The sequence below is a fragment of the Petaurus breviceps genome, unplaced genomic scaffold, assembly GCF_028583685.1.
Source record: "Petaurus breviceps papuanus isolate PSGF00001 unplaced genomic scaffold, PetGlider_PUasm1.0 99, whole genome shotgun sequence".
In the NCBI taxonomy this organism is placed as follows: Eukaryota; Metazoa; Chordata; class Mammalia; order Diprotodontia; family Petauridae; genus Petaurus; species Petaurus breviceps.
This window is the reverse complement of record NW_027187465.1, coordinates 20,142,618-20,153,542: the sequence shown is the minus strand read 5'-3', so window position 1 is coordinate 20,153,542 and position 10,925 is coordinate 20,142,618. Positions and strand designations below refer to the sequence as shown.

At 43.5% G+C, this 10,925-nt stretch overlaps 1 pseudogene; it reads right to left on the bottom strand.

Moving 5' to 3' along the window:
- Positions 1–2,146: 2,146 nt before the first annotated feature.
- Positions 2,147–9,605, bottom strand: LOC138156198 (2'-5'-oligoadenylate synthase 1-like; annotated as a pseudogene).
- Positions 9,606–10,925: the final 1,320 nt, after the last annotated feature.

Below are 10,925 nucleotides of genomic sequence, written 5' to 3'. Positions count from 1 at the left end.
TGGTTTTGTAATTGATGTGGTTAATCATGCTAATAGTTTTCCTAATATTGAACCAGCCCTGTATTCTTGGTTTAAATCCCATCTGGTCATAGTTTTTTTTTTTTGTGATATGTTGCTGTAATTCTTTAAATTTTATTTAAATTTTTTGTATCAATATTTATTAGGGGAATTGGTCTATAGTTTTCTTTTGGTATTTTCACTCTTTCTGGTTTAGGTATCAGCACTGTATTTGTGTCATAAAAGGAATTTGGTAGGATTTCTTCTTTGCCTATTTTCCCAAATAGTTCATATAGTATTGAAATTAACTGTTCATTAAATGTTTGATAGAATTCACTTGTGAATCCATTTGGTCCTGGGGATTTTTTTCTTAGGGAGCTCATTGATGGCTTGTGTAATCTCTTTTACTATGGTGGGAATATTGATATATTCTATTTTCTCTTCTGTTAATCTGGGAAATTTATATTTTTTGTAAATATTCATCCCTTTTTCTTAGATCACCAAATTTACTGGAATATAAATGGGCAAAATAACTCCTAACAATTGCCTTAATTTCCTCTTTGTTAGTTGTGAATTCACCCTTTTCATTTTTGATACTAGTAATTTGGTCTTTTTTAAATTTGACTATGATATTCCTATGATTTTTCTTCATAGGATCTCTTTTAAGTGGTAACTGATAGATTTTTTTTTCTATTTCTACTTTCTCCTCCTTATTCTAATGCTTCAGGACAATTTTCTTTAATTATTTCCTGTATTATTTTATCAAGATTCTTTTTTTGATGATAACTTTCAATTAGTCCAATTATTTTTATATATTTTTTTCTTCTTGATCTATTCTCCACATCTATTGTTTTTCTTATAAGATGTTTCACTTTCTCTTCTATTTTTTCATTATTCATGTTTTGTTTAATTATTTCTTGATCTCTTATAATTTCACTGACTTCACTTTGCCCAATTCTAATTTTCAAGGTGTTATTTTCTTCCTTAAGATTCTGGATCTCCTCTTCTAATTGGTTGACTTTCCTTTCATACCCTTCTTGGTTTTTTTTGGACTATTCTTATTTTCTTTTTTTTTAGTTTTTCCTCCATCTCTGTCATTTGATTTTTAAAGTCTTTTCAAAAATCTTCTATGAATTTTTTTTGAGCAGGGGACCATTTGACATTACTCTTTGGGGGTTTCTTTACTCCAATTTCCTCCTCTGAATATGAATCCCAGTCATCTCTATTCCCATAATAGTTTTCTATGGTTGGATTCTTTCTCCTTTGCCTGTGCATTTTGTGTGGTAATAACTTAGTTATTTGTAATCACCTCTAACCCTGGGGTGTGGGAATGGTGCCTTTTGCCCCAGATCTTTAGCTCTTCCCTCTAACCTGAAACCAAAGCCAAACCTCCCACCTTCTGAATGTGCCCACAGCTAGGGGCTTTCTGCCCCACTGCTTCTGTACTCACCAGGGTGTGTGCTGGTTCCTTCTCACCCCACAGCTCTTCGCAGCATGGCTGGTTTTGGTGTTCCTGATAAGCAGAGGTTTCCTCAATCTTCCTGGGCTCAGATACCCAACTTCCCTCATCATCCCAGGGGTAAACATTCTGATGGCTGGAGCTGAGGCAACAGTCTCAAACCAACTAACATGAGGACTTGTGGCTTGTTGTTTAAGAGGCTTGATGCTTGTTGTTAAAGCAGAACCTTGCCTGGAGGTGTTTACTTTCCACAGTGACCAAATCTCATCCTGAGATTATTCTGATTTTCTCAAATTGTCCCAGGAGGACCCTGGTGATGCCCCCCTTCTTATTTATCTCTACTCACACTTTGTTTGCCCTGAGGTGCTATTTTAACTCTTTTGTGGGGGGGAAATCTTGAGAGCTTGGAATTTTCTGACCTACTCTGTCATCTTCCCAGAATCCTCTCTGGTCTTCTTCTTTATCAAATTAACCAATGGATTATCTAGTTTATTGCTGTTTTTTCCCCAGAAAATCATCTACTAGTGTTATTTATTAGTTAAATGGTTTTCTTACTTTCAATTTTATTAATCTCTCCTTTGATTTTCAATATTTCCAATTTGGTGTTTAATTGGGGATGTGTTCTTTTTCTAGTGTTTTTAGTTGCTTGCACAGGAAGTGAATTCTTAACCAAACAAGGGATAGAGGCAGTTATAAAAGATAAAGAAGTAACTTTAATTACATGAAACTGAAAAATACCTCCAAAAACAAAATTAATGTGTCTATGTTAAGAAAAGAAGCAGTTGAATGGGAAAAATATTTATAAATGAGTCATATATGAACCAAGGTTCTCAACTGAAAGAGTAGGAGGAGGGGAAGCCATGGGAGGCTTGAGGAGGGGTGAGAAGGATTGGATAGTGGGCTAGTGGATCACATAGCTAATACATGTGAGAGTCAGAATTTGGACCCAGGTCTTCCTAACTCCAAGACCATAATGCTATTCAATGTGTCATGCTGCTATATGTCACCTCTGTAGATGTGAGATAGAAATTCTGTCTCAGGATCAAACAGAGGCTAACATCTCTGACAAGTATAACAATTTGCATGTTCACTAATTTGACAACTTGTTAACCAAAGACTGATTATCTGTGATAGGGATTATTTGAGTTCTTGGTTTCTCCTCTATCTTCTTGCTCCTGGCCTTTCAGTCACCGACTATTTCCTTTGTCCCTCTTGCAGGTGAAAGCCCAGGAAAATAAAAGGTGTTGCCCCCATTTTTGTACCCTGAGAGACTATGGTTCCCAATTGATCAATGCAAAGTGATCTCAAAGTCCCTAACCTGGGAGTCTGAGATCTGAGGAGGGTGTGGATAAGTAAAAGACCCATAATGAGTGCTTAAGCATTCTCCTGGTATTTTAGGGTCTAGAATAGAACTAGGTGTGGGACACAACATAGCACAGAGATGTTGCCTTGAAGTTCAGAAGACGTAGACTCGAGTACTACCTCTGAGGTATGTGTGACCCTGGGTAAGAGATTGAACCTCTCAATACTCCCAGACAACTCTAAAGCTCCCAGTTGGAGAGCAGATACCTATCTAATCATCACTGGAATTTCTGCACACCAGTGAAAACACAGGTTCAGCCTCAAGGAAGAAACAAGTCAAACCAAACTAAATCTAGAATTTACACATAGACCACACTGGTCATTCAAGTTTGAGAGGAGAAGGGTAAAGGAAAGAAAAGGATAACAGTGGAATTCATACTTGTTCTGATGTTTTTCAGTTGTTTCCTATTCTTCATGACCCCATCTGGAGTTTTCTTGGCAAAGATACTGGAGTGGTTGGCCAGTTCCTTCTTCAGCTCATTTTACAGATGAGGAAACTGAAGCAAGTGATTTGACCAGGGTCACCCAGTTAGGCAGTGTCTGAGGCCAGATAGAATTCGGGAAGATGACTCTTCCTGACTTCAGGTCCAGCTCTATCCATTGCATCACCTAGCTGCCCCAGACCTCATACATTGCCCCACAGACCTAAACTTTTGTCCCCTTCTTTGTCGCCTTACTCACTTATCAAAGTGAGTTTTTGCTCACTTACTCCCTTGTCCCCGAGGACATTGCTTCACATTTCTGTTTCAGGCCCTTATGACTACAGTCACATTTCTGCTTCTTAACCCCACCTTGGCAAAGAAGCTCTTTTCTTTTCTTCTCTTTACTTCCACCCCTCCCTCCATCCCGGTGGCTTTTTAGGCCCAGCACTGAAATGCTGTTTCCTCCAGAAAGTCTTCCTGGCTGAATATCTTCTGCTCTTCCTGTTTCATTGGGCTTCCCCAAACCCAAATGCCCAAACAAGTCTACAAATACCTCTCACTCCAGCGTTGGCAGGCAAGCACACCTGATTAAGTTGTAAGATGTGAGCTGCCCACATAAGATGTATATTCATATGGGATGCCCAAGTGTGTAGTTAGCTGGAATGATAGATATCTCTGGAATCTTGCCCATCCCTCTCAAAGGGAGACTCATGCCTTCCTAGAAGGGTTCAGGAGAAGGGCCATGAGACCGGGCATTCTGTTTTCCTTTGAGAGAGGGAGTACTGGACTGGAATTATCTTTATTGTTCCCATTTAAATATCACTTCCCTAGGAGCAAAATTTTAAGATTTTGAAAGCAAAAAAAGCTACTGACTTTCCTGATTCCTAGCCATTAAAAGGGTAAGGGTACCCCAAGTTTATGTCCACTGGCTCAGCACCTTTCCATCAAATGTTAGTTTCACAAAAGACAGTCACTATCATGAAATGGCTTCTAATGAAGCTGATGACACTAACAGGTCCTGAGAAATGACCACCCAGTGCCCACAGGGGGAACTGGTACCCAGTGGGGGGATACACTGTTCTGTTCTGGGGGATAAGACTCTCTCTTCCTCTCTCTCTGTCTCTGTCTCTCTCTATTTTCTCCCCCCTCCCCTGTTCAGTGCCACCTCTCAAGACTCTACTGCTCAATTTAAAGTTCTATTAAAAGTGGTCTTCCTTGGGGGTGGAACAGAAAGGGGTGGTGGAGGGGGTGTCACCATGCTGGGTCCAGTTTAGGGTGGCAGGGATAGAATCACAGACACTTTTGAACTCTTCCAAATCCCAAAGATTATGGGAAGTGCCAGTGTCATGGTGGCCTGTGATGGTCAGGATCCAGTTGGAACATCCAGGTCAGATTAGGAGTAGACCTCCAGATTCCAATTTCAGATGACCATGAGTCTGGGGCCAGAGGAGCCAGAGGGATGCTGTACAGAGTTGAAGGCTGCCTAAGCCCATGGGGGCCCTTCCTGGTTCTCTCTCTCTCTCCTCTCTCTCTCTGTTTCTCTGTCTCTCTCTCTCTCTCTCTCTCTGTCTCTCTCTGTCTCTCTCTCTCTCTCTCTCTCCCCTCCTTCTCCCTCTCCCCTCTCTTTCACACACACACACACACACACACACACACACACACGCACGCACGCGCTCGCGAGCCAGAGAAGCCTCTCACTCACCAGCACATTCCATGACTGCACCCAGCTCCTATCCCATTTTGAAAACATGGGGCATAGGACCATAGGTGAGCTTCTTCTGCCAGCTTGTCCCAGTACCATCGACTTCCACTCCCTACATCACCAGTTGGGTCAGCTGGGTCCAGGTTCACTGGCCTAAAGGGGAGGACAGAGAGTTGAGGCTAGTGAAGAGATTCCCCCCAGGTCACCAAAGGCATAAAGACATTTGCTCCAGACGTTTCCTTCTCTAGATGTGCCTGGCACATAGTAGGAGCTTAATTAATGTTTAGTGATTATTTGATTGGCAGGTGAAATGGGTGGGCCCTACCCTGATGAATTAAGCACTTAGGGCAGAAGAGTAACCAATGGGAATCCTTTCCTGCTTTTCCAGCACAGCTGTCTTCTCCACCCTCCACCCCCTACACACATTTATAGTCAAAAACTGAGACTATTACAGGGATAAGTATTGAACCTGTGACTTTATTGGTACAAGGAATTTTCAGGTGAAAAGTTCCCTCTATCAATGCAGGTTAGCACTGCCTCAGAGACTTAAGACATGCGTTCTTAATGTTCTCTATGTCCTGGACTCCTCTGGGAATCTGGTGAAGAATTACAGACCCCTTCTCAGAAGAATGTTTCTAAATGCTTAAAATATTCTATCGAATTAAAGTTATAAAAAATATAAAGTGTCCTAAAAACCTTAATGCAGTTTTAAGAATAGCTTGAAATTGATTCAAATCATGTGTTAAAACACACACACACACACACACACACACACACACACATGAGCTCCCAGGCCCCAGGTCAAGAACCCTTGTCTTAGAGCTGCCCACAGCAAATGACCTGCTCAGAGGCCCATAGCCAGGTTGTATCAAAGGCAGGACTGGAGAGCTCACTCTCTATCCAGTAAGCCACACTGTCTGTCTCTCTTAATAGCTGACTGCTCCATAGCTCACTACAGTTAGTTAGTTGTCCCTGAGGTGTGGAAAACTAGAGAGCAGCTTGGTCAGTCCTTTGCAATGGTAGAAACAACTGATCTTAACATCAAATAAGATAGGAGAGGGAACTTGACTGTCAGAAAAGCCTGGGTTTGAGTTGTGCTTCAGATATGAAGTATGAGCAAATCTCTTTAGGTCTCTGAGCCTCAATTTCCCCATTGTAATGTAATGCCAAGGAAAGGCAACTTCCCAAGGTTCAGAATACCAGCATAGGCGCTCTCCATTTTATTCAGTGACCAACCAAGAACAGAGAAGGTCAAAACATGACATCATTCCAAATGCAGCATTTACTAAATGTGATTAAATAATCTCCAAGTACTACCCCACCCCAGGACCTTCCATTCATTCAATCAATTACAAAGTCTCTGTTCTAAATACTTCTCCACCCCTAGGCTATACCTTCATTTGGTCCACCACAAAACCCCTCTTCTCAAATGGAGATTAGTTTCCAAACATAAGTAAAGTACCTTCATTTGTCAATCACAGAGCACAATAAGGTCAAAAGTTCCCCACCCCTGGATCACAATTGAATCTACCCCAGAGTTACATCAAGTTTAAACACAGCACTTAATACCCAAATGGAGGTCTTTTCTTCATCTTGACACGAGGCAAGTTCTCAGCAATCTTAGTTCCTGGGGAGACAAGGCTTAGCAAAACCACAAGATACATTGCCAGTCCCTTCATGAATTCATCCTCTGTCTGTAGAACAGTCCTAGAACCCCTGAACACATTAGCAAAGCCAGGATTTCTGTAAACATACAACAAGAAAATCCTTCTTCAGGGCTTCTGAACCAACAGAAAGGCTCCCAGACCCCTGCAACAACAGCACTGTCCTTCACCAGTGGACAGTATTCACTCTCTGTCTGCAGGACAGTCTCAGGGCTTCTTAACCAAAAGCCAGGTTCCAGGACTTCTTCAACAACAGGACTGTCTTTCACCAGTGGACAAATCTGGCAAAAGAACATCAAAACAGACAGACAAAGTACCAGCAAAACAGCCATGTCTCCTCAGTCCTTGGCAGCTCAGGGGGCAGGTCTCAAAAGTCCAGAGCAATTCAAAGCAGCCACCAGCAATTCTCTTAGTCTCTCTCTCTCCACGAGGTGCTGCTTCCAAAAAGATCTTCCGCCTCTCTCTTGTCTCTCCAAATCTACGTCACCAGCTCCTCCCAGTTCAGGACTTTCTTTTCACATCAACAAGCCCATTCCACAGGTGGGATTAACAAGCTCTGGGTTTTAACACAATCAATTTGAAAACCAAGCCAATACAGGGGAATCTTTAAATGCCATTACTATCACACCCATGTGTGAAATGAAATGGACTTGAAAGCATGTAAAGTGCCTTTCAGCTCAAGATTGAGGATCCTGTGGTCCTCCTCCTGCCCCCCCTGCCATCCACCTCCCTGGAAGCATGCCACACACCTTACTAGGGTCTCCCCTCCACTATCTGTTTCATGTTGCTTGTCCTAGACACAAACACGTCAAGTCACATCCCTCAGTCCTGGGCTCCTGAGTCTGAGCCCAGCACTTTCTTCACTAGAACACAGTCTCTGAGGCACAATCTAAATCAGAAGACAAGATTTCCAGAAAAAAAGCAAACAGTCCTGGGTGTGCTAGAGACCATTCCAGTGGGCTCCTTAGAGTTAAATTGTGTGTGCATTTATGCCTCAGAAATCAGCAAGAGCTACAAACCAGGGCTTGATGAACAGTTTTGTTGATGGAAATTGAGGAGCTGGAGCGTCCCAGTTTGGAAGCTTTGCTGACCCTGAGGGGGAGGGGCACCCTGTCTCTGGTACCTGTGTTTCTGGAGTTGGCAACAAAGGTAGTTTACAGTGATCTCATTCTGAATGTCAGAGTGGGTGGTCCAGTAGGTCATGAGCTTTTGGTACTTCTGGATCAGGTACAGGACTGTCTGGAAGCCTTGGACTGTGGGGAAATTAGTTTCCCGGCTCCCAGCTCCCAAGCAGAGACAGTCAGGAGCTCCAGAGCATACTGAGGAGGGAGTGAATCCATTTTCTCCTTGCACTGAGAAGGAAGAAAATGCTATTAAGAATGATGGGAGGGGTGGCTAGGTGGTGCAGTGAATAGAACACTGGCCCTGGAGTCAGGAGGACCTGAGTTCAAATCTAGCCTCAGACACTTGACATACTTACTAGCCATGTGACTTTGGGCAAGTCACTTAACCCCAACTGCCCTCCAAAAAAAAAAAAAAAAGAATGATGGGAAATAGTAAGAGATGCAATACCAACTAGAAGAGACCACACACGTCCTCCAGGAATAATGGTGACCCAATGGTCACTCAACTCTGACTTGGAGAGGGTCAGGGCCAGGGAGCCCTTAGATCTGGACAATTTCACTTTGACATAACCTTTCATTGTTGGGAAGTTTTTCCCTACAGTGAACTGACCTCACTTGCTGTCCACACAAGACACACCCCATGGCTGGAACATTCTCCTTCCTCATCTTCACCTCCTGACTTTCTAGATTTCCTTCAGATTCCACTAAAATCCTATCTTCTGCAAGAAGCATTCCCCAATCCCTCTTCATTCCAGTGCTTCCCCCTATTGACTAGCTCCAATTTATCCTGTCCATATCTTATTTGTACATGGTTGTTTTCATGTTGTCTTCTGCATTGGTATATAGTATGTCTGAACATATAACTTGTTTCTTTGCATGTTGTCTCCTCCATTAGACTGTAAGCTCCTTGGGATGGACTAGTTTTTAGCCTTTCTTTGTATCACCAGAGTTTGGCACAGTGTCTGGTGCCTACTAAGGGCTTAATAAATATGTATTGGTTGACTGTTGGTAGAAATCAGCTGAGGCTGGGGCTGAGAGAAGGGGCCTGGGCAGGGTCTGTTCTTCTGGACGTGGGGTCTCCTCATCCTGGGCTGGGGTGACCCAGAAGCCAGGTGGGGGCTTCTCACCTAGAACGTCAAAGGCCGGAAGCACATCAAAGTCCACCCACTCACATGACTCTTGCTCACATTCTCCCAACCGCTTCTGGATTTCCCAAATGACCTCTCCTTGGTGGGCTATCTGGTCCTGATAACTTTTGAGATCGCTGACAAATACTACCAGGTCTGCATCAGAGCAGCCTCCTAGGGCTGATGACCCTCCCTGAATGGAGCAGAAACAGAGATTATTCCTGAAGGAAGAGCCCCTTGGCCAGAAGAAGGAAGGAGGGGACATGGAAAACCAGCTGCTCCCTCCCTGGACGCCCCTCGGCTCTGCTCCTCCTCATGCTCCAAACCTGGCTTTGAAGGTCTTCCCCTCCCCCAGGACCCTCCTCCTGACTGGGGCTCTCTTTTTCCTGAGTCTTCTCCCCCTGCCCAGATTCTCAGATCAGCAGGGGGAAAAAAACCAGCCCCAGGCTCACCTTTACAACCTTGGTCACCCAAACTGACTTCCCTGCATCTTGAAATCACCTGTTCTTTAAGAAGCAGGAGATGGTCTCCACAGGACTTCGCACCTCTGTCTGGAAAGTGGTATCAGGTGAGAGATGCTCCTTAATGTACCTGTCCAGGTCCTTGGCCTGAGGATCCCAGAGACTCATGATAACTCCACCCTGCATTGAGAGAGTGAGGGAAGGGAGAGCTCAAAGCCCAGCTGGCAGAGCTGTGCCGTTCGGTCCTTGTCTCTCCCTTTGCTCTGCCCCAGAACACTCCTCCCTACCAGGGCTCCACCTCCTGGATAAGTTTCGTTTTCCCTGGACTGGATTCTAGTCTTTTTGGAAATAATAACCACTCTTACCTCCAGATGGAACCCTCTTTTGTAACAACATCAACAAAAAACAAGCAAGCAAAAACGACCATTTAAAGAAAAATAACCCAACTTTCTGACAATGTGGAGAAATTCTACACTATTCTTCCTCTCTGTCAAGAAGGGGATGGAGATGCCTGATAAGCAGTTCTCAATAACCATCATTTTTTTTTCTGTCATTTGCATCACACTGAAAATGCTCCTTAGTTTCCCTAAAACAACTCAGCGCCTGTCCTCTTGGGCATCAGTTCCTGCAGTCTGTACTTGTGGGAGGCTCTGTTTGGCTGAACTCTAATGTTGGGAGGTAGTCTGGGCAGGAAATAAACAGACTCTGCCAGAAACTGTGCTAAGCACTATTTTAAAAAAGCATTTCATTTGAGTCTTATGACGATCCTTTGAGGTAGTTGCTATTATTATCCTTATTTTACAGATAAGGAAACTGAGGCAAACAGGGTTAAGTGACTTCCCCAGAGTTACAGTTATCAAGTGTTTGAGGCCAGATTGGAACTCAGGTCTTCCTGAGTACTCCCTCTGCCATCGAGGTACCTCTATGCAGATGAAATCACATTCCCCATCTCCAAGTTTGTACTGCAATGAATTAACCTCGTCAAATTGTACCATTGTGTTTTAAACATCACCAAGGGACATTGGTGAGAAGGGGCCTCCCAAATCAGGAAATGCAAGGAGAAATGTTGATTCCGGTAGGGCCACTCATACCAGGGAATAAACTTGTTAGACTTGTTCTTCTTGCTAGAAGGAATGTCAGCACATTCCTTCCTCACCCTGACTTCCTGGTGACCTTTAAGAATCTTGACCATCCCCCCTGACCCCTATAGAATTGGTGCCAAGCCACTATCTCTAAAGCTCATACTTGTCTGTCACCCAATCCCTGACCTTTGTGTTTCCCGCTCTCCCCAAGAACTGTATAAAAGAACGCCCGAGAAGACACTCGGGGTCCTCCATCTTAAGTGTATGGTTGGACCCGGGTTCGAACTCGTGAATAAATGTTTGTCTTCTTTGTCAGTCTTGTAGTCTCTGTTTTTTCCCCTGGTACCATGTTTCATACCATGTTTCAATTGGCACTTCATTTTTCTTCATTACAAGAGTTCCATTTGGAGGTGAGGGAGGGTGGGAGTGGGGTAGTATTATTTCTTTAAAAATGAAACTATCATGCAAACACAAAACAGCATCAACTAAACTTATTTCAAAACAGCTGCGGTCTGGAGTGGAGCA